This window comes from Cricetulus griseus, chromosome 5 (genome assembly GCF_003668045.3).
Source record: "Cricetulus griseus strain 17A/GY chromosome 5, alternate assembly CriGri-PICRH-1.0, whole genome shotgun sequence".
In the NCBI taxonomy this organism is placed as follows: domain Eukaryota; kingdom Metazoa; phylum Chordata; class Mammalia; order Rodentia; family Cricetidae; genus Cricetulus; species Cricetulus griseus.
The window spans coordinates 107,683,889-107,708,276 of NC_048598.1; the positions used below are offsets into that span (position 1 = coordinate 107,683,889).

The window sequence follows — 24,388 nt, forward strand, 5'->3', positions numbered from 1 at the left end:
GTGTGTGTGTTTGCCAGTGAGGTATTTCCTACAGACAGCACACAGCTGTATCTTGTTCTCAACCAAATCAGCTACTACAAATCTATTTTATTTTTCTTGTATTTTTATTTTTCAATTTGCAATCTGACCATGTGGAAATGTATTTCTGTTTTAGGTGTAATCACCTTATTGATCTATCCCCACTACCATGTAGAGAGGAGAAAAGAAATCAAAGTAATGGCTACAAATTAAAACCAAATATGGCCATACAACACAGATTGATTAAATTGAAAAGACCACCAATGATCATAGAACAGAAAATTATAAAAATAATAGAATAAGCTGTGAGGGTATAAATTAGTGTAAAAATAAGGAAAATACTAGAGATGAGTACTGATCTACTACAGGAGGCCCCATGGATTTCTGAGGACTTGGGGAGCCCATGCCACATAGAGGGATACTCCCTGAGCCAAGACACACAGGGGTGGGCCTAGGCCCTATCTCAAAGGATGTGACAGACTCTGAAGACCCCCTATGGAGCAGAAAGGGTATGTGATAGGTAGGGTTTTAGTTGAGAGGGTGGTAGGGAAGGAGGAGAGGGAGAGGGAACTGGGATTGAAATGTAAAACAATCTTGTTTCTAATTCAAATAAATAAATGGAAAAAATAAAGAAAATACATTAATGGAATAAAGGATGGGGCAGTGAAAGCAGAAAATGAAAGGACAAACAAGGTTAAAAAGAGGGAAAAATAAGTAGAATGGAGAAGACTATTATGAAAAGGGAGAAAAGCATGTGGGAAAAGTATAACAACAAAAAAGTGATGGTTGTCATGGTGCATGCCCACAGTATATGATGAAGAGGTAGACGAGGAGGATCAAGAGGTGTGGCAAGTCTGAACTACAACTTTAAAAGAAATGGGCTGGAGAGGTGGCTTTGCAGTTAATAGCACTGGCCGCTCTTCCATGGGTGCTGCATGCACCTGGTGTACAGACATCCACTCAAGCACACACTCATATGTGTAAAAAATAAATAAAACCTCAAAAAATTTAAAGAGAAATTTAAAACACTCTAATAATTAGACAAATCTAAGAAGAGGCATAAAATGAGAATATACTTGACTAAAATATAATGACAAAATTGATAATGAAATGTAAGGATACATAAAAAGAAGAGAGAAAATAATAAAATGACTCATGGGGAATGTACTGTGTATGTTTATCTTATTGATTGTTAAATAAAATACTGTTTGGCCAATGAGACAGCAAGTTAGACGGGACTAGGAGTCAAAGAGGATTCTGGGAAATGTAGTCAAGAAGTGGTGATCCAGGCAGGAAGTGACATAGCAAGGAGACTCATATTTAAGCGAAGGAGAAAGAGGAAGGGCCCTTTTTCCCCTTGCTCCTCCTCCAGCCGCACAATGTGATCCACCGGCAAGGAGGGACACCAAAAAGGCATCCAATAAGATAAGTCTTATGAAATATATAGATTTATGATTAAGACTGAGCTAGCAGATGAGAATCCTAGTCATTGGTCAAGCAGCTTTGAACGTAATACAAGTAATTCATTTGGGCCCTGACTCGGGCGGGCGGCTGGTGTGAAGCTCACATGTGACGGTGGGGCTCAGGCGGCTTTTGGCAGAAAGATTTATCATAAAAAATGACATTTTGATCCAATTTCTTTCTGGATCCTCTGACATTGAGTGTATCTGATGAAGGGAGTGGCCGGCTGAACTTGAATCTCTTGACTTTCCTGCAGTTTAGGCTGGGGCTGAGCCTGGACAAATGTCAGATATTTCGTGGAGTTTTTTTCCTCCTAGGGGATTTCCCTTCTTTGTATACCAGAAGACTGTACCATCCACAGCAGCTTCTCCAGTGCTCCAAAGATACCACAGTTCCTACCTCTTGAATTCCTTACTGAGGTATATCCTGGGGCACTAGTTGGTGATCTTTCTTTAATCGAGTTCAGCATTAACACCCTGAGGGAGGGACAACATTACAGGAGTCAAGTGCCCTTCTGGACATGAGCTTTAGTGCTGTGGGCAGTGACATGCATGACACATAGGTGACACTAGTTGTCCTATGGCTTGATGCTGTCAGTTTTGAAGCTATCATCAAAGGCGGATAGGGGTCTGTTCCTAACCATAGTAGGCAGGGCAATGAACATCATGCCATTAACTGTTTGAATCCACTGACATTGTTGGCTTTCCTACTGGCTTCACCTGATCTTTCTCTGCTCCATATTCAGTCTTATATTCAGTTTCCTATCCAGCTGTTATAGCAGGTTGTGTCCTTAATCCTTGCCTTGTTATTATTCCTTGTTTTCAGGCTTCCACAGGAGGTCAGTTCATCAATAGCCTTCTTCCCAAGATGGTGCCCAACAACAACACTCTCAGACATGGCAAGTGGCAACACAGTCCTCTTTTAAAATACTGACCCATTATGTGATGGTGACAACTGTCTCATCAAATCCTCCACCTGGACCCAGACTTGCAAGAAACAGAGTCTTGTTTTATGTATGGGACTGCTGGTCTCTTTATACCACCACTGACTGAATTACCTTTTGGATGAGCCTTTTTTTCTGTATGCCAGGGAGCCATGGCTGGAGCTACTTATTGTTCACTCCTCACCCCTTTATTCTGCATCATTCTTCTGTTTCTTGTGCTTCCCTGCTGTCCTGTCAGTTCCTTCATGACTTTGGATGCTCTTGCAATAATTTTTTTTTTGTAATAGAGTGTATTACTCTTTATTTTTCTGATCATTTCATTCACTGTGGATTCAGCTTCTAATTGTGAATATTACTCCAAAAGTCTTACATCCCATATGAAAAGTTCCCAAAGATAAACATTTACATTTATTCATTTACATTTATTTATCTTTTCTTAGAAGGTTATAATAAGTTAATGTCTCTAAAACGAACAGTAGAAAATCCAAGCACTGTCAATTATAAATAATATTTTTTGTCATCTATGAAGAGCTTTTTGCCTGTAAGTATTGTTGTGAGTATCATTCATCATAGTCCATTTTGTGCTGGGGCAACAGAACACTACAAAATGGTAATTTGTAAAGACAAGAAATTTTTCTCTGATTGTTCAGGAGGCTGGGAAGTCCAAGATGAAGGCTAGCTTTAGCATCTGGTCTTTGGTAGGAAGATCCTGCATAGTAGAAGGCTGAAGGGCAGAATGGAGGTGATACCTTGTCTTAATGTGGCAGATGAACAGAAGAGAGAGACAGAGAGAGAGAGAGAGAGAGAGAGAGAGAGAGAGAGAGAGAGAGAGAGAGAGAGAGAGAGAGAGAGAGAATCCATTCCCATAAACTCTTTTTATGGTGACATCCTTTTCCATTCACCAGGGCAGAACCTGAGTGACATATGTACATCCCAAAAGGCTCTATCCTTCAACCTTGTTGTCCTGGACATGATGTATGTAACACATGCATTTGGGGGACATTTACAGAGTGCAGCAGCTTTATTTCATGAGTCACCTTAGCTTTGATAATCTTCTATCTTATCTTTGTCAATTCTGTGTCAACATATCTGGATTCTATTTCTGCACCAATGATCATGGTAGATGATCATGCTAATTTTTGTTTGTATAACTTTCACAAAAAAACATCATGGCGCCTCCTCAAATGAGTAAAAATAAAATTATTAGAAATTTAGCTGTCTTACTGCTGGATGTGTACAAAAAGAGATGTAATCAGTACCCAAAAGAGATAGTTGCACCTTTATTCGAATTATAGGTAAATACAAAATCATAACATTTTTGCTCTTTGAATACATGAATTTTTTATTTGGCAAGTGCATTTTTAAAGAAAACAAATATCAGGAAAGAAGTCTTGTAGATGAGATTACACAGAATAAGGGACCAAGCCATTTCCATTTCCAGAGCCTCACGTGATTGGATTACTGAAACCACTTAATGATTGAACATTTATTTTTCTTGATATGGCACCAGTTCCATGTGCAGATATATAATTCAACAATAAGTGTGCAAGGACAATAGGTTGCCATGGAAGCTGTTATTACAATGCCCAAAGTTATCTAATTCTTTGACATTGATGCATTAATTAGATGTTTCAGCAGTGAATGTGCCCTGGGAATATATGTGCATACAAGGCGATAAATGTTCCTTTCTAAATATTTAATGTAAGAATCTCATCTTTAGGTAGTTACTTTGTACATTATCATGTGAAGTAAAGTGTAGATGGATAGTTCCATTACTCATCTTTTTGGTAAAAAATGATAAGCAGAATCTGCAAATGCATCACTTTACTGTTCTCATTATTTATCCTGTGGCTTTAAGAATAATGATTCCATTAGAGTTTCATGTATTTCCCGAATCGGGGAATGGTCAATTATTGGCAACAATCACATTCCCCACACTTCACTAATGGCTGGTGGCCCACACTGTAAATTAAATAGGAGACAGAGCAAGCATAAAATGTGGACCCCTGCTCTGGCTAATTTAAAAGGTGTTTCATAACATTAACCCTGAATGGAGAGACATGCCAATTGCCATAGAACCATAGGAATATGTATAGAATATGGCTTTTGGTTTGGGGTGCTGCATTTTGAGACTGTTATAACCTATCTGGATGGTTACCAGAATAACAAAGAATATAGGAATCATGATGGCTGACTTAATAAATGATCAGGGGAAACAGAATGACTTTTACCAGAGAAAGGAAATTTGAAGATGATTTAGTAGGTGTCTTTAAATGTTTGAAAGCAGGAGAACTGACATTTTGTTTTAAAGGGCCATACTCAAAGTATGATTACAAGTTCCTATTGTTCTGGCTCCAAGGAAGAGCATCACAATGGAAATGTCCAACAGAGCAATGAAATAGTCTTTGAAGTATTCGTCCTTTAAAAATCTTCTAGTCAACATAATGAATGTGGATGCAAATGGGTTTGTTGCACAGCAGAGTTAGTTGGTCCAAATGATATCTTAGGTTCCTTCCATGTCAGTGTTTTCTGGCATTCACTGTGCCTCTGATGTTTTGCTTCAGTGCCCATTAATAGGATGAATCTTCAAGACAGAAATTAGGAGATATTGACAATAGCATTTCATTCACTCAACAGTTAGCACCATACACTTGACATATATGTGTCACTTTTGTTTAAGAGAAACATAGGGACACCTCAGGTGTTTGCTTTATGTGATGTAGTTTTGTATCATGGTGCTGAGATGGTGATTTGTGTACATTGTCTGATGGAAGAGAGAGGAATCAGATAATGAACTGAGATATCATCAAATGGTCTCTTGTAATTGTTACATCCACTGGGTCCTTTTCCCCCTCCCCTACAGCTCAGGCTGACTGCTAAAAGTAGCCTGATCACCTACACTATTTTATGATGATACCTGCACTGAACTGAAGCAGAGTGGATTAGTAGCATATTAGTACAATATTGCAGTTGCAAAGCATCCCAGAATGTAGCTTTTCAGTTCCTAATTCCAAACTTTTGAAGGGTCCTAGATAAGATTTGTCTCCACTGAGAAAGTTGGTTATGGCATGTGAGTTATCCCGCAGAATGGAGAGTGTCAAGGTTAGTGGTGAAGGAAGACAGAGCCAGCAGCTCCACTCTGACAACTGATTAGATTTGCTGTTTAGAAATTATGTCTTCTTGTTTGGTGAAATCTCCATCTGTAGCCTCAGGCCAAGTGCTCTGTGAAAACTCTCTGAACATTAGTTGGCAGAAATGATTTGTTCAGAGTCTGTTTCAATGTAGCCAAGTTCTGATCCACTCACATATAATTGGCTTAACAATTTCTCTATTGAGGCTCTACAGAGGCTCTCTGTGAGATGGCAGGGAGATGAAGGGATGAGACTGAATAATGCTTATGTGTTCCGGTCCCTGCTTCTTGGCAAACTATCAGATGATGCAAGAATTTCTGAGGACATTAAAAAAACATTGTATGAAATTTTCTTAAATTTATATCAACCCCAGAAAGACAATGGAAGTTACACCAAACATTTGGGGAAGATCAAGGAACTATAAAATATTAGTAAAAAAAATTCACAAATCTCACTTTTGGCTTGGGCAGAAGGGATGAATATTAATTGAGAAATGACAGGGAGAAACTTGTGAGACAGCATCTTTATCTAGCATTATCAACAGTGGAGCGGTGTTCTCACTATTCTTTTAAAACTGAGGGGAAAAGTAATAAGAGAGGCAGGTTGTTGTCTCCCATGAGTGACTTTTATTGTCACAAGGATTGAGTAGAAACCCTAACTTTTCTCCGTTCTTTCTTTTTAAACATCAGATTACCTCAGAAAGCCATCAATAGGATGTGGGAATGACATGTTGAAATTGTTATTGGTTCCTGTCAGTAAGAAAGGAGTGCGTCAAAATGAAATCTTTCCAATCCTGGGTTATTTGAGCATGGGCTACATTTCTGACCCCAATGGGGTATTCTTTCTCCCTCATAACCACCAGACTCTACCTTTGAGGCTTGTGTGTAGGCAGCTCATTGCTCTTGTTCTCCAAACCGAAGTCAGTTTATGTCAATCCTGTTTCATTTTCAGCTTTCTGTGAAGTGAAGCTGGTCCCTTCATTATTTTTGACACACATTCTTAGATTAAATCCATATGTTTATTAATTCCACAAGAAATCCAGGAGAAATCAGATCTTGGCAATTTATGACTCCTGAAGCCCTCGAAAGATTACAGAAATCTTTCAATAATAAAATACAATATGCAGTTATTCTAGAAATTTCTACTCACTTATCTTCATAATCGTAAATTATTTCATACCTAATTACAAACAGGCAGACTGAATAATTGTCTTCATTGAGGGATGTTTGACACTGAGAAAATATAGCCTTATTTTATAAACCTTTTAATGTTCAGACTATAAATATGTCACAGCTAAGGAGTACTGCTTCTTTAAGTGTATTAAAGTCACTCTTGTGTAACCAAACATAATGGGATTTTTAAATGAATTATAACTAAAGTACTTAACAAACAACTTTTTAAACTTCCAACATGTGTAAAGCGATTGGAAACTGTCCGTCTCATATTAAATGCCCCAAAGTATATTTCATTCAACTCATTTGGCAAAAAAATTATATTGGTGGAGGCTTTCCCAAGATACAGACCTAACAGAAAGAAAGGAAAAGATTCAATGGGAAATTTAATACCTTATTCTCCCTTCATATGTGCAAAAAGTCTCACCAATGAGGTGTCAGATATCTGTTTATGTTTGGGAGAGTTTTGGAGTAAGATCAGGACATATGCATTCAATTTTTAGTAAGGAGATTGTCCATCTGTATTCTGGTGCCTTGGAATGAAGTAATGAAGTTGTAAAACACAAAGCCTTGCCTTCTGTTTGAGATCTCAATTCACACTGCCGACTGGCTGGCCTGTCGATAGAAAGAACAACTTTGTGTCTCCTTTCATTCATTTGATCATCTTACTTCATAGTCCTAATGACAGATTGCAGTGACTGTCTCATTTAAACCTTCGGTTCAAAGCCAAAATTTGTCCTTACATTACAGAATAACAATATCTTTATCTGTTTTTATAACCACCATACCCTAGACAGTAGTAGTTCAGTGAATGGTTTCTAAATGAATGAATAAGCATTTAGGGAATGACTGTATGTTGGAGATTGGGAATGCAAGGACAAACAAAGAGCCCTACTTTCAGGGACCCCCCACCATGAAAGACAGTATGGATTCTGGAGAGAGTACAAGACAAATGGAGGCAATCAGAGCGTCATTTGCTCTACTGCTTTTGTCTGTAACAAATAATTTACAGCAGACACCCACAACTAATCACTGAACTGAACTTGAACCCAGATACAGAGAAGGACCAGTGAAGAGCACAGAGGTCCAGACCAGGCTGGTGAAACCCACAGAAACAGCTGACCTGAACATCTGGGAACTCTTGTTCCCCAGTCTGATAGCTGGAATACCAGCATGGGACTGATCCAGACCCCAGGAACATGGGTCTCTGTGAGGAAACTTCAGAAATCTACAGAACCTCCTGTAGAAGTCCAGTACTTATCCCTAGCATAGGTGTGGACTTTGGGAGCCCATTCCATATAGAGGAATACTCCCTGAGCCAAGACACACTGGGGTGGGCCTAGGCCCTATCCCAAAGGATACAATAGACACTGATGACACCCTATGGAAGGCCTCACCATCCAGGGGGAGCAGAAAGGATATGTGACAGATAGGGTTTTAGTTGGGGGGATGGTAGGGGAGGGCGGGTAGGAGAAGGGAACTGGGATTGACATGTAAAACAATCCTGTTTCTAATTCAAATAAAAAAGTTGGAAACAAAAAGAATTTACAAGAGTAGATAGAAGATCTAGAGACTGTGTTCTGGAGTGCTGGCTCCAGGGTTGTCTTGTGCTTGATTTAACTATGGACAGAAAGGCATTACAATTTCAGGTTTGTGAGGACCACTGCACTAGAAAGTTCTGTCGGTGGCCCAGCAAAGGATACTGCTTCCATCTGCAATAGAGAGAATATATTAGACATCTCCATCAAGGTGTGTAGACTCGGTACAGTCTTTGTAGCAGCACACAGGCTGCTTGAATTTATGAGGGAATCAATTCATAACATCAGGATTCTAGTTACATACTAGGAGTTTTCTATTGAGGTCATTGTAACACCAAATGGTAACTACAGTATAGGTGTCTCAAGGGTCTATAGGTCTAGGATGGTGTCTTAGTTGAAATTTTCCTAAAGTGGCTTCTGGATCAGAAAAAGAACAAATTGTTGAGCTTGGACATGCCACAGAAGTCAGCTACAATTCTAATGAGCTAATGTAAGAGAGGCTCAAGTTGGACAAAGAAAAGACTCAAACTCTATGTCCTTAAATACCATTCTATTAAGATCCAGGTCATGAAGCAAAACCTGAGAACTCATTACCACACTTTGAAAAAAATTATTTTTCCTTCTTTTTCTGTACATTCTGTGTTGATACACTTTGAGTTCAGAGTATACATGTGATCATCAGTAAATATTTCTACAAGGTGGTTCATAGTTGCCAAGAAAAACTCAGCTAATGGAGGCAATTCTAACTGAATCAAGAAAGAAGGATTTGTGTTGTCTTTCCCAGGTTCCTTGCAGCTAAATAAAAGCCAGATAATTCTAATTATCCAATGGGGTTTCCTTTCCATCACCAGAATCATAAAAACACAAAGCCCAGAGGATTGGGCCTTGTGTTTTTCACTTCATTTTTCTGGGGTCACTTCTGGGAATGTGGTTGTTCTGAGGGTACAATTCGTCTTTGGGCCCAGATGCTGGTGAAAGGGAACACTTCACTGCATCTATTTGAGATCCTGGGTTGTTACTGTGGATTAAAGAGAGATTACAAAACAGATCAGGATGAATAGCCCAGGCAGGGGAGCTGTACAGAACAGTCATCTGTTGGTTTATTTCAAAGAAGGTTCCTTGGAGACATTGCATCATACAGAATAGTTTTGCTAAAACTATGCCATTTTTTACCTTCCCATCAATGTTTTGCATTTATCTCATCTACTCATTTCCAATTATGTTGATTGTCTGCTGCTGCTGTGTTTCAGAAAAACTAGGAACTGCTTTACATATCTCTCCCCCTTCTTATTTACGATATTAAGAGCCAAAACTTACAAGGACTGCCAATGTACCAGGGAGAAGCCAAATGAAGTATATTTTATGCTAGGTAGAACACAAAAAGGTCTTGACTTTTATTTAAGAATAAAATATTATTTTTCTTTGAAAACTGAGGAGTTACAATGACATCAGCAGAGGTTGACACGCCTTAGTACAACACGTTGGTAATTCTTTTCATACTTCTCCACACTCTTCTCATTCAGAAACAGAAGCAAGTCATGGTACCAAAGGTTCCTGTAACAGCTTTAACCCTTTCACAGGTCACAGAGAGCTCCTGTGAGCTTGTTATTTGAGTTAAAGCTGACCATTGATGTTTTTCTTGGGTAGCCATAACTATGCCTGCAATGGAGGTGGAGGTTGTACAAAGATATCTTGTAGATGGCTTCTGTAGCTCTGTTAGAACTCTGAGACAAAAGACAGAAATTTCTTCTCTTTTTTATGTGCCTGGTGGGAGAGGCAATTTATTTCATTTTTGTCCGACAAACCATCGTTTCTGTGAAATAGGAATCCCCTACTTCCCTTTTCTGGAATATTGAAATAGACACCGAGTCACTGGACCTCATTTGGGATAGTGTAGGGGTTAGCTCATAGAAGCCTAATCCAAAGCACAGGGCTCAGGTTTAGGATTTGCCATTTATTAGCAGAGAGACTGGACACATTTAACTAGGTTCCAGAGTTTCCACACCTCTTTTATGCGATACATCTAGAACACAGTGAGAACTACAGGCCTTAGTCATGATGCTGTTGTTATTCCCGTTTGGTCATCCTTCTATTTCAGAATTCAATATTCACGAAGTGTCAACCATGTATAAAGCACTTTGTTATGACTTGACCTCTAGTGGGGAAAAATCAATGAGATTTTTATTTTCTAGAGACTTCTTAAGGGAGAATATATTAAAACAGCATATTTTCAATGATTTCAGATTTGATAAGTGTCAAAGCAAGTGGTAAGTGTCAAAAGAAAGAAGATAAAGTGGGGTAACCTTAGAGACAAGGTGATGGAGACTTCAGCTCAAGGTCCTCTCTGAAGATGAAAAGCAGGTTTACCAGTGAAAGTACAAAGCATGAACTTAAGGTCCTCCTGTGGCTGGGCTGGTTCTAAGGCCTGAGCTCTGTTTCCATGTGAGTCTGTGTGCTATTTTTTTCTTAAGAAAGCCTCCTCATATTTATAGCAGCAGAGATCGGCATGATTAAGACCCAAGACACAACTCCCAGTACCACAAAAAAGGAAACAAAAAGTTTCCATTTTCTAGGCTTTTAGGTGCCACCAAAACTGCATGCATGTCCACTTTGGAGGTGACATGTGAGAGTGGGCAGTCATACACATACTGGGAACAAGTCCCTTTGGGAGTCGGAGGCCATATGTACAAAAGCAATAAAGGCCTTATTAAGTGGTGGCTGCAGTGGAGAAGATGATGGATCCTGGGTGAATGTTGGCAACTGAGCTGGTGGGATTTACTCATTAGTTGGGCTTGGGGGTAAGACAGAGAAAGAAGGATCCAAGGTTGCCTGAATCTGTGTGATTTCCCTCCCATTCATCCTATTTATGTGTTACATCACTGAGAAACATCCACAACACTGTCAAAATCCTCCCTCCCCAATTTCATGGCATCGTTTCACTTAATAATCTCTCTTGTTTATTAACTTAAATATTGTTGTAGCATTTAGTTCCCTTGCTAAAAGGGATGTTAGTTATTATGCCAGATGGTTCAACAAATAATTATCTTCATACTTACACAAGTGCTTTATTTTTTTCTGATTACTGGTACAGTTTTGAACTTATTAAGAGTCTGAAAGCTCTACCAATGGGCACCTACAAGAGGCCCTATAATTTTCACGAAGGATTTAGTATATGGTTGTTGGGCTCCTAAACTCTCCCCAGCTATGCTACTGTTTCAGTCATTGAGAGTTTAATGGAGGAGAAAATCAGAATGTATTGATTTCCTCTTCTGCCCCTTGGAAGAGGCATTCCACATTGTTTTTATAATGTTTTGAAGTACTCATGGCAGTGCCTTTTAGAGCACTTGAGAAAAGCGAAATCTGCAAGGTGAGCAGGAGGCAGCTTTTATTGGGGTCTGCCTCTGAGTTAATGTAAATGAAAGAAAGGAGATGAGGATAGGAATCTCTCTAAAAAACGTGTGTGTGTGTGTGTGTGTGTGTGTGTGTGTGTGTGTGTGTGTGTGTGTGTGTGTGTGTGTGTTTGTAAACACAAATAATAAAAACTCAGAGACTGAATTGGGTTTCAAGCTTCAAGCTGAAGATCAGAGAAGCAAAGCAGCCAAGCCAGTAACTCTTATCTCTATCTACCTAGGCTGAATCAATGCTGCCCTCAATGTGGCTGGATACTAATTGCCCGAAAGTGACTGGAGACCAAAGTGCCCCAGACTGAATAACTGTTCCTATCTTATATACCTCAAGTGCTGGGATTAAAGGTATGTGACCCCAAGTGCTGAGATATCCTTTGTGTGAGCTGTTTCTCTGTTAGACTGGATCAATTTCGTGTACCTCAGTGTGGCCTTAAACTAACGAAGAACCGTCTAAGTCTGTCTCCTGATCCTGGGATTAAAGGTGTCCATCACCAATGCCTAGCTTCTATAGCTAACTAGTGTGGCTGGCTTTGTATTCTTATATTTTCAGGCAAACTTTATTAAATCATAAATAATATATCACCACACATGTTCTATTGCTATTATGGGGGCACATAAACAGACATGGCACTGGAAAGGCAGCTGAGAGTTCTATATCTTGATCCATAGGCAGCAGGAAGAAAGACACCTCAATGCCCATATCCAGTGACACACTTCCTCTAACAATGTCCCTCAAAGAGGACACACCTGCTAATAGTGCCACTCCCTAATGACTAAGCATTCAAATCTATGAGCCTATGGGACCAATTCTTATTAAAGCACCACTCTGTGTGTGTTTGCATGCACTTGCGTGCACATGCATGTATTCCTGCGTGTGTGTGTGTGTGTGTGTGTGTGTGTGTGTGTGTGTGTGTGTGTGTGTGTGTGAGCGTGCATGTTTGTATGCCCTTGGACCACAGGTCACATTTAAGCTTTCCATTTTCCATGCTGATTCCAAAGTCTCTACTTCACCTACCTCAACTATGTTAAAACCTTTCTGCATTTTCTCTGGGCTTGTTTTTTATCAATTTGCTTGGAAAAAAAACTCATTGGAAAGATTGAATTTTGTCTCTCTGCTCTTCTTGATTAGTTTAGATCAGGAGGTTGTACACTTGTGAGAGTATAAGTATTAAAGATTACAGAACTTTGTCCACATATTACTTTAGTGATAAACAAGTGTCAAGTGGTTATACATCAAAACTAGCAAGCTTTTGTAGGCAAAGATACTGTTCAAACAGATCAGTATCTTGGGTTGGAAGGTCTGGGGTTGGCTTTTACATCTGGCTTTTCATTCTCTCTGACCCTTGGAACTTTTATCTGTGAAAAATCTGTATAATGACCCATGAGTAAAGGTCAGATGAAGTCGTGCATATGAAAGGACTTGAGAAACTATAAAGTGTTAGATACATTTAAGGTTCCCACTAGTGGTATCTGAAACAAAATGAGGAAAGTCTTTGTAGCAACTTTGAAAGAATTTCAGCATTTATTGTCAAATAAAGATGCACAAAAACGAGCAGGAATTTACTTGGTGTGGTTTGCATTCCTAGAAATGTTTATTCAGTGAAAACCAAAACATAGGAAAACTTTGTGGGGATTTCCAAAACCCTGCCTATCCCTTATCATTCCCAGTTCTAGGCCTGGGCCTTGTTGCTCAGTCTATCCAGTGCCCCAGCCTGGTAAGTCACCTGGAACTCCACCTGCCCTCATTATCTTCAATATCCAGCTTGTCCGGTGGGACTAGCCTGGTGAGTACCCTAGATCTTTAGCCACTTGTATTATCCTCACACTCCCAGCAGGATTGGGTAGTGCAGCTTTCTCAGCAGCCCAGGTAGACCCAGCTAGGGCCATGTGCACATTTTCTTGTCTGCCACTGAGCTGGAATCACCCTGTTTCTCCAACAACAACAACAACAACAACAATAACAACAACAAAAATCAACACTAAGTGGTTGTAGGATTGATTTACTGACTCTTCATATCTTACCTGAAATCAACTAAACTTGAGCAACAACAAAAACAAAGCAAAACTTCCTCTCAACCATGTTCTGGAAATGTTCCAGGTTATCAGGAGTGCAAACACTCCCAATCAAAGGCAAAATTACAATGGCTGAATATGGTGGATTCTGTCAGTTACTTTATGAATACTCATTTCACATCCTAATTTCTATTGATAAAATATTGCTGATGAATAGACCCTGCCCTTCATGGCAGATGGTGACCATGGCTTCTAAGCTGTTTTCTTTCTTGTTGTTTGAAGAGTCTATGTGGCATGGGCTGGCTAGGTGGCTCTAAGAGTGGGCTTTGCTTTCTCAGGTAGTGAGCAAGCCAGGTGGTAGCATTCTTTCTTCATGACGGGATGTGGACGTGAAGGTTGAAGTGAAGGTTGAAGCTGTAGCAGCCATCTTGATATCACAAAAGATGCTGAGAACTGAAAAAGTGTCAGTTGGTTTTGAGCTGGATAAACCACGGACTCAATGCCATCCCAAGTCACAGACTTCTTGTCATGTGAGGAAACAAAGCACTAGTAACAAAAGTCGAGTGGTTAGTTAGCTGCATTTTGATGTTTTTTTTTTAAGTAGTACAGAAATGCATGAAAATATATATACTTCCATATGATAAAATTATATCTAACACATATTTAAATAAAATTTTACATAGGAAATCTCCAAAGAACCTGGTAAGCTTTTGTAGAATACTGATATGCTATCTCATTTTGAAACATTTCTGAGTGTAAGGTGAGAAACAGAAGGATTTGGAACCAGAGACCTAGATATGATGGTGGAATAATCTTTGTTCAGTAAGTAAGGGGTGGAAAAGCAGGGATGAAAATGTAGATAGATACACGCAGACACAGGTTGTAGACAAGTATGACACATTCGGTGTGGTCATATATAAACACAGTGTTCAGGTATTTCCCATTTTCCTTCCTTACAGTCAAGATGTAAAATGTAAAACATAAAAACACAGAGTGATGAGTTTAATTTGAATATCATATAAGTGACAAATAATTTTAAGTACATGGGTATGCCCTATTTTGTGTTACTTAACCTTATAATATATGAATCTGTTAGTTCAGACACTATTAATTTCTTCTTAGGTTTCTGGTGTTGGGCCAGAGTGTCTCAGATTCAGTTTGGAGCTCTTATCTTTTCCAGTAATGAGAAATTTGACATTGCTCTATCTTTCCTGTTGGAAGTTTCCTCTCTGGGCCCAGGCTACTTCTAATATCCCACTGGATCCTAAAATGGGCTAGCACCACAATTGCAAAATCCAGAGTTCATCAGCAAAGGACAGTATAAAACAACTTATAGGCTCTATAATTAGGTTGTAAACAGATGTCAGAAACACAACCCCAGGTACCCAATGTGTTCAGGTTTGATTTTCTCAAGGCAGCTGTCCAGCTAGATAACTGGAAGGCTTCTAGAAGCAACAGAGCGCTGTGGTGACAAAGGCACACACAGATTAAATTAAGGGAACTCATGACCACATTTAGTTTCCAAAGCAGGTTATCTTGGCCTGCCTGTCAGCCTTCTCAGAAGGGTTTCCTGCACTCCGCCCCATGTGTGCTGGTGATTTCTTTCATTGTGCTCTCTTGATTTGTATCTAAAGATGAACACTGAGTCATGACCCATTCCACTTACTTAGGCACACTGTGGATTTTCTGGAGTGTGTCCTTTCATTCCTACTCTAAATCTGTGTGGGGACTTGAAGTAGACAGAAACCTCCATGAAGGAGACGTTAGATAGAGGACAGTTTTGGCTGTGATGCTTCAAATCAAACCCAGCTTGGGTGTCACAGCTCTGCCACAGTGCCATAGGCAGCCCTTTTCCACACTTGAAGGGCACTGGTGGTTATCAGATGAGCCTGCCATCAGCATCGAGCCAGAAACACTTCGGTTCCCCAAACCCTTTCTCATAAATCTCCGCCTAAATTAGCAGGAGGAAGGATAGCGAGCTTCAGATCCCTGCCAGGCTTTCATTAATCCTCTAGAAACCGCCAGGATCTGTCTCGCTTTCTCCTTTTCTTTGCCAGCAAAATGACACTTAACGAAGAAGGTACCCTCGAACATGCTGGTACATTCCTGACAAACTTTCATAAATATGCCCAGCTGTTTTCCCCAGCTCGGCTCTGTGTAGCCTGCAAATCACTGATTAATTTGCACACAGCTGCTACAGATTCAAGGCAGACGAGCTCCCTAGAAACATTCCATGTTGCTGGTATTAAGCCTCTAATTTCCTTAAGTGAAAAGTTTCTAAAGCTGTTCAAATTTTGTGAAAAAGCTGAAAAGGCAGGGCTCCTGGGCTTCCTCCCCACTTGTCTGACAGCCACACTGTCACGCTGAAAAATCCACTTAACCATTATGTGTCTGAGCACTACTTTGTAGCCTAGCAAGTCTCTCTCTGTTTAGCATTGTCCAGACAATTTTTGAAAACGCATTTTTTTTTTGGCAAGGCCTGAAAGGGAGACTCTGCCCTCTTGAGGGTGAGACTTTGGGTTTTAAAAAAGGTTAAAATCCCTCTTCCCTTCTTTGGGTCTGGGTCCCTGTGCATCTCTGATAATAGAGTCTACATAAAAAAAAGCCCTGGGGAGTCTTTAAGAAGATAATATATTCAACGGGAAAGATTTTAAGTGTGTTCATAGCCTTTCTCCTCAGTCACTGTCTATGAGAAATTTGAGATCTTGTAGGGTGCTTTGATTGTTGATGTAAATCAGAGTAAGGAATAGAGAAAGTGATTTAGAAAGGTCTGGAAGACGATATGGAGGGGCAGATATCTACTTCTGAAAGGAATACTCTACTATAGGTGGCTGAGAGGCTGAGGGACCCAAAGTAAACTGGCCTTTTGAGAAAGCGTTTGGGAGTTAGAGGCCTATGGGGGAATGATGGGAAAGGCAGAAGCAAGAGATGAACAATGAACCACATCCCAGGATTCTCTGGCCTTCCTGACATCCAGTTAGGACATTCTCTGAAGTGATGCTTTGAGATCCCTGCTTACCTGATCAGTTTCTGTCTCCTATTCCCAAGAGAAGGTGGGGATCAAAAAGATTTCCAGCCTGGAGGAAAGGGGAGGTGGCAAGTATGTAGGCGACAAGGAGAATTAGTGATATGCCATAATGGATAAGCAGAGACTGAACACCAAGATTCCAATGGTATTCTTCAACTGGAAAAAATTATCATAATCACATGGAATCACCAAGGCATCGAAAGCCAATGTTATTCTGGACAAAAATAGCAATGGAGGTCCCACAAAACTTGATTTCAAATTATAGTGTCATGGTAGTAAGCATAGCGTGGTACTGGCAGAAAAGCAAACCTGTAGATTAATGGAATAGAATAGAAGTCCCATAAATAAATCTAAGCAGGAGAAACACTTGCTTCTTAACAAAGATGTCAAAAAATATGTTGGAGAAATGAAAGGGATTTAGTTTTAGTCTTCTACATGTGGATATACAGTTTTTCTGGCACCAGTTTTTGAAAAGACTTTAATTTCTATAAAAATCATTTTAAAATGGGGAAGATAGCCTAATTTAAGACTCCGAGTGTTGAAAATGTTAAGGGAAAACACATCACAGTGCAGATATACATAAGGCCAGCTTGAATAGGACTGTGATAGTGCAGGGAAAAAAAAAAAAACAGCAAGGCCTGACAGTATGGGGTTTATTCAAAGCAAAAGTTTTGTTACAGCAAAGGAACTAACTTACAAAGGTAAAAGAGATCATCTAGGATGAGCGAAGAATCTTTGCCAGCTATTTATAAAGCAGGGAATTATTGCCCACACTATATAAAGAACTCATAATTTTAAATACTGAAAGAAAAATGTTTCTCTAACCATGGTTAGAGGACTGTTGAGAAATTGTGACTATTCAATGAAAATGGAGATCATCTGTTGTACTTGTGACAAATTTTGAAAATTATCCCAATATCAATACATATAGGCATTTGTCATGTAGAATTCCTGAACTAAGTCCCGGGTTCACCTGGTGTCGGGAACCAACTCCAACAGGCTAGTGTTTGGACATACTCACATCTAAGTTGTTCCTTTTTTCATTGAAATCTGTCAGAGTGTTTAATTTATTAATATAGATACTTAAGAGGTTCTATATTACTGGAATTAATATGATGCTTACTGAGGCATTTTCATAGTTTAAATAAGATTTGGTTTACTGTTGGTTTTATTTGCCCTTTATTAGTCTTTTGAGAATTCCATACAATTTATTTTGGTCATATTCACCCTTTGTACCTCAACACTTTCTAGATTCACCCTCACATTCCTGGATAGTCAACGTTCTGTCCTTTATGAAAAAGAAACTTCAAGTCCGCTTTGTGCTGCCCATTTACTTTGGGGTATTTGGCTTTTCATTGGATCATGGCGGTCAACCTATCAGGGGCCACACTCTTAAGAAAATTGACTCTCTCTCTCCCAGAAGCTGTTAATTGCTGACAGCTTCCCATTTAGGGGTGGAGCTTCAAGACCACCACCTCTCTCTCATGCTAGATCCTGTTTGGTGTGAGCCCGTACATGCTATCACAACCATGGTGAGTTCATGTGTACATCTGCTCTACTGTGTCCAGAACATACTCTCCTTATAGTCTTCCACTACCTGTGTTCTTGCCATCTCTTCACCCACAATAATCCCTGAGCTTCAGGAGGAGGGAGTGTGATATTGATGGGCCACTTAGGCCTGGGCATTTTGCACCTAAATCAGTTGTGGGCCTTTGTGTTAATCACTATCTATTGAAGAAAGAAACTTCTCTGGTGAGGGTTGAGATAAGCACGAATATATCTGTATAACAATAAATAACCAAGAGTCATTTGGAAACTGTGGCCACTTAACAGAGTAGTGGCAATAGGATTCTCCCCTATGACCAATGACCTGTCTATCCATAGGTTCTTGGCCTTGCTAATAGTGCCAGGTGTGGGTTTTGTCTTGGAGAGTGGGCCTTAAATCTAATCATAGAGTAGTTGGTTATACCAAGATGTTTTTGCCACTGATGTACACATAGTCATGTCTTGCCAGCTTGATCAGTGTAGCTGCCAGAATGTACCTGTTAAGCAAGATCGATGCTGGCTTGTCTCCTCCAGCAGTGTGTGTAGCAGCTGTAGAAGGCTGTGGAGGGAAACTGTAGGGGTAAAAAGGACTTGGAAAGTCTTTTCTAGCTGTGAGCCTTGTAAATTATGATATGACCAGCCTGACTAGATGTGCCCATTGGTGCAACAACAGCACACATTTTTGAGATGTAACCAATTGCTTTATTACTGTGTTTAAGGCCCACGCCACAGGGGGACCTTGTACCTGGTACTATAAAGCTGGTTAAGAACCTGTGGCTATGGAAATAATAGGCCCTAGAGGAAAGACTGCCACTATCATTTTGCTAAGTGGACATGGTATCAAACCATCTTCTAAATATACCTTTACACCTGCAGATTATTGTAGTTTTCAGCATTCATCAGAGATGTTTCTTTTTTTTTTTTTCTTCAGTGGGCAGTGGCTAATACAGAGATTCACAACTGATGAAAATGCAGAGAAAATGTGACAATGGAGTCATCATTCCTAAAGAGGACATCTAATTCACCCCCTTTCTAAGACTCAAGGGAATAGCACCAAAGAAGAAGCAGAAAAAGGACAAGAGTCAGGGATTGAGGGGGGTACTCTGAAACAGGGTCTTCTGGAAATTGCTGATCTACTCATGAACCCAGAGAATTTATTGTTACTAACACAATACTTGCCTAAGACTGGTCTCAACATTTCATCACAGAAGGGTTAAGGCTTCATGGCATTCTACCCATATTTGAGACATTATTGACAGTTAAAAAGGGTTGGTGGGAGGGGGTTACTGTCTTGACTGTATAGCAACTGATAAATTCACCATGTCCCAGTGAAGAAACCCCTACCCTAGCTCATGTAGGAAACCCCAATTAAAACCAGTGGGTTTAACACACAAACACACACACACACACACACACACACACACACACACACGCACGCACACACTAGTTTTTTATTTATGGAAATATTGTATACATGTATGGAACTTTCAAAATTTAAATTATAAAACAGAGAGAAACCACGAACCAATCTCTTACCTAGTCCAAGAGCAAGGCAGGTAAAGCCTATGTCTGACAGTGATAAAGACTGGGAACTGGCCTGGGGAGATACCTTAGTATGCAGAAGTGCTTGTAAGCATGAGGACCTGAGTTTGACTTCCCAGAATCCACTTAAAGCTAGATACGTTGTGTGAGCTTCTGTAACTGTAACATGCCTATGGAGAGATGGGACATAGAAAGGGAAGCAGTTATATACCAGGACAGATATTCTGGTATATTCAGTAAAATAAGCACGGGAACTCTGTTGCATACAAGGACTAAGCCTGAAGCTGTCCTCTGGCCCTCATACATGTACATTACAAATAAGACTAGGCTTATGTGTGTGCACACAACATACATGGCACACATTCTTAAAGTTACTAAAAGCCCTCCAGAAGCCATGTGTTGAAGGTTTGATTGTCACCGTGCAGTGCTATTGCCAAATGGGAGAACCTCCAGATGGTGTGGCCCGGTGAAGGGAGTTATTGGGGTTACCTTTGAACTCGGGGGATGTTGGGATCCAGAGAACTCATTCTGTGCTGCTGCCCCACGCTCCTTATGCCACCATATGCCAAATAGCTCTGCTCCAGCACTGGTTTCTACCATGGTGCTTAGCCTCACCACAGGCCCAAAGCTTCAGGGCCAAGTAAGCACAGAACGAACTTCTGACACTGTAAGTCACAATGAACCTTTCTTCCTTATGAGTTGATATGCTTAGGTATTCTCGGGGGTGAGAATACAATCGGCACAAGGATCTCGTTCTCAAAAAACACATAGTTAACTTGACAACTATTAAAGTATGTCTTTGATTCATGAGTGCTTTCTCAGTAATAAACAGAACTTAAAGGGCACAGAATGTGGCTAATGGAAGTCAGTGTCTGACCAATGCTAATCTTCCTAGTTTTATGTTGGGAAACTGAGACTTGCAAAGATGAGGACATTTGAAAGTAGCCTATTAAATGATAATAGCTGGTTCCTGGGGAAATCTGGCTTTGAAAATATTTACCATATAAAATCTTATAAGATCTATGCATGAAGGGATGGATGTCTAGCAAAGAAATTACTTGCTTTGTAGATGAATTTTTTTCAAAAGTTCCTTTAAAGGCAGCCAATGCAATCGAATTATGATTTGATTATGGGATATTTGATTTACCCACAAGTTTTCAAGAACCCTCCAATTATACAGAAAATATATTAAACTTGGGCTAAGCTAGGTTTGTCCTGTTTTAACTTGAATTAGAAGTGACCAAAGTGTCTTAAAAGGTGCTAGTTTTTCACATGAATTTTCACTCAGTTTAATTTCCTTATAAAATGGAGAAAAAAATGGTTTTGACTCTGTGTGTCTTTTCAGCATAGCTATATATTCTTAGGTGTGACTTAGCTTTATCTTTCATTTTCTTATCTGGCTAAGAAGATGCAGTTGTTCAAAACCAATTTATTGGGTTAATTCTTTCCTCTGTCATCTTTGTAATTATTTCCAATAGGTTTTGGCTAAACAATTCATTCTCCATCATGTGGTTTCATCTCAGCTTAAAGTTTGTGTTCACAAAGTCAGTTGTCATGGCAACAGCTGGGCTGTTACCAGACTAATATTGTGATTATATTGTGAGAAAAGGAAAAGGGAAATGATGGGGGAGGAGGCAATTTTCTGGACATTTCTCCATATCTGTGTTTTAATAATTAATCCTATCACTATTGTACTTACTCTCATCCACAATTCTGTTCTTAAATACTCCAAGTTCTAGTACACTGATCATCTGGCATGCATTTGTCATACATTTATAATTTAATTGATATTTATTAAGAAGAAGCCATTATGTCTGGTATAGCATAAGCGCAGTAATTGACTTACATATTCATAAATATGTATTGTGCCAAGCCAGGTTTTAGGAGTTGTACCCAGTAGTGAACAAAGAAGATAGGATCATGGCTGTCCTAGAGAAGTAGGAAACCCAGACAGTGAAGAGGTAAACACACATAGAAGTACACTCAGATACTAACACATGGTACCACAGGGATAAAGTATAGTACCATGAGGAAGTGATGAACACTGATGTTGAGGAAAAGCCTGGTAAACTGGCATTGGAATGGGTACCTCAATGATAAAGAGAGAGTCATACAAACTATGTGGGGAGAATTTTTTTCAGATAGAAGCTTCAGTGTGTGTGAAGGAACCAAGGCACAAAATGCTTAACATGTTAACTTGTTCATTTTGAGATAGGGTTCACCATTTAGCTCAGGTTGGTCTTGTACTCATGGCATTCTTCCTCCTTCAACTTCCCCAGTGCTGGAATTACAAGTATTTGCCATCACACTGACAAACACATAAAGTGACCAATGAGTATGGAAGATAGGGAACAAATGAATGAAGAATAGGAGGTGAGATCTCAGATCTAATCTTCAATGACAAGAGGGCAAAGTTCATGAGTATTGTAATAGTTACTTATTGCTGTGACAAAATACCCAACAAAAGCAACTTAAGGAAATAAGAGTTTATTTTTTTTGTTCACTTTGAGGGTATAATCCATCATGGTGGCAGGAGTATAGGTCAGCTTCTCACATTGCACCCATATTTAGGAAGCAGAGACAGAGGAATAAAGTTCTGAGCTTACCATATTATTTTAATTCACCGCAGCACTCCAGCCCGTGAGGTGATTCCATGCTTAGCATGGGTCTTCCTATTTCTATACTGTCATTAGGATGGGTCTTCCTATTTCTATAAACTCAGTCTAGAAATTCCCTAACAAACATGCCCAAACGTTTGTCTCTCGACTGATTCTGGATTCTGTCAAGTTGACAGTTAACATTAGCCACCACAGGGATGTATCCTATACTATTTTTCAGGTTTGGAAAATGCCAAAGGTCCCTGCATTTGGTCTAACTTTCCACTCTGCAACACGGATATGGGTGGAGGAGACACCCATAATACACAACATGAACATTGGCTGTTCCTTATCTCCCCATCTGCACATAGATTTCACAATACATGTGGATATAAACTCTGGCAGCCCCATGATGTTCCAAATTCAAAAAGACACAAAGCTCTATGTAATTTTGCTGTATAAACCACTGTATATTTAAAGGCATTAAGTCTTAGAGTGGCAACATCTTCTGAATGAACTTTGAATGAAGGGTGAAGACAATGTTATACTAAAAAGCACTGAGGGCTAAGAAAATATATTATACCCTTCCTTACTTGTGTGTCTTCAGTATTATACCCAAATATTCTTTCAGGGAAAATGAGGACATAGAACAAATGGAAAAGGACATAAGGATATTCTGAGCTCCTTTTCCTTTAATCCATTCGTTGCTCATCAGTAAACCAAAGAACAGAAAATTGTACCTAAAAAATTCAGTAAAATCTAGTCAAGATTTGTAGTTATTCTTCTTAGATGAGATATATACATGCCCAAATACAGAGTTTGTGTTCTGTGGTTTCACATTTAGCTAATGGCATATGCTCACATTTGCATCTAAAACTAGCACGTTATAGCTTTAAATAAATAAAATTATGTTAGCAATTTAAATTTTATGATGATGATTATTATACTTATTTTATTAATAATTTTAAGTTTCTTTTACTGAGAGCAACATCAAATAGCACTCAGAGCATAGAAGGATATGCCCAGAGAAAGGCAGTAGATGGAAAACCTAGTATTTTAGAAAATTTTCACTGCATTCTATGAATTCATGGTAACATAAGACATATAACAACAGATATTATTGTATAAAAGAATCTTAGGCCAATTACTTAGTGTGTCTGAGCCTCTAATTCCTCAGCTTTCAAATGGAGTTAAGGAACAATGCTATAATGAAGGTTATTTCTCAAGATGTTGCATGAGTAAATCCTTCACTGGGAGACTATTTTTTTGGCAGGTATTCAATAAAATATAAGTGTGATGTTGTAAAAGTACCTTATAAAACAGTGGGTTCTCCATGGATATGATTTATTTTAGGGTTGTAAGAAGGACAATTTTATATCACCAAGGCAGTACTTTCTGCTTTAAAGTAAATTGAGAAACAGCATTCAGCAGTATACCTGTGGCAGTTAATTTTATGTGTTAACTTGCTTGGGCTAAATGATACCTAGATAGCTGGTAAAAAAATCAATTCTGGATGAGTCCGATTCAAGAAGAGATTAGCCTTGGAATCAGTAGACTGAGTAAAGATTTCCCTCATCAGCATGGGAGGGCATTATTAGAACCTTTTGAGATCGTAATCAGATTAGAAAGGCAAAATATGGCTAGATTTATTTACTTTTCTTGAGTCAGGACATCTATTTTCTTCCTGCATGTTCTCTGCTCTTCAGATTCTTGTCCTTATACCAGTTGCCCCCTCCACCCTCTTGAAGTTGGACCAAAATAAGCAGCTGTGAGGTGGCATGTTGTGGACTTCAGTCTCAGCAATCATGTGAACTAATCCTACAACAAACTCAGTTTATACATTTTTTTTTTTGTCTTATGAGTTGTGTTTGTCCCTCTGAAGAATTGCAATATAGTACCTTATGATAGTCTAGCTTCAGGAAAGCCTTCAGATGCTTATATTACAATTAGTAACAGTTACAAAATTATAGTTGCAAAGCACCAAGAAAATAAT

General features: G+C 39.3%; 2 long non-coding RNA genes across 2 annotated transcripts; both read left to right on the forward strand.

Moving 5' to 3' along the window:
- The first annotated feature begins 1,521 nt into the window (after positions 1–1,521).
- On the forward strand, positions 1,522–3,277 carry LOC118238893. Its single transcript, XR_004770290.1, has 2 exons — positions 1,522–1,898; positions 2,305–3,277. It is a non-coding gene; the product is annotated as an uncharacterized LOC118238893 (long non-coding RNA).
- A 4,930-nt stretch (positions 3,278–8,207) lies between these two features.
- LOC103159587 lies at positions 8,208–19,680 on the forward strand. Its single transcript, XR_003486174.2, has 3 exons — positions 8,208–10,705; positions 11,895–12,015; positions 19,188–19,680. It is a non-coding gene; the product is annotated as an uncharacterized LOC103159587 (long non-coding RNA).
- Positions 19,681–24,388: the final 4,708 nt, after the last annotated feature.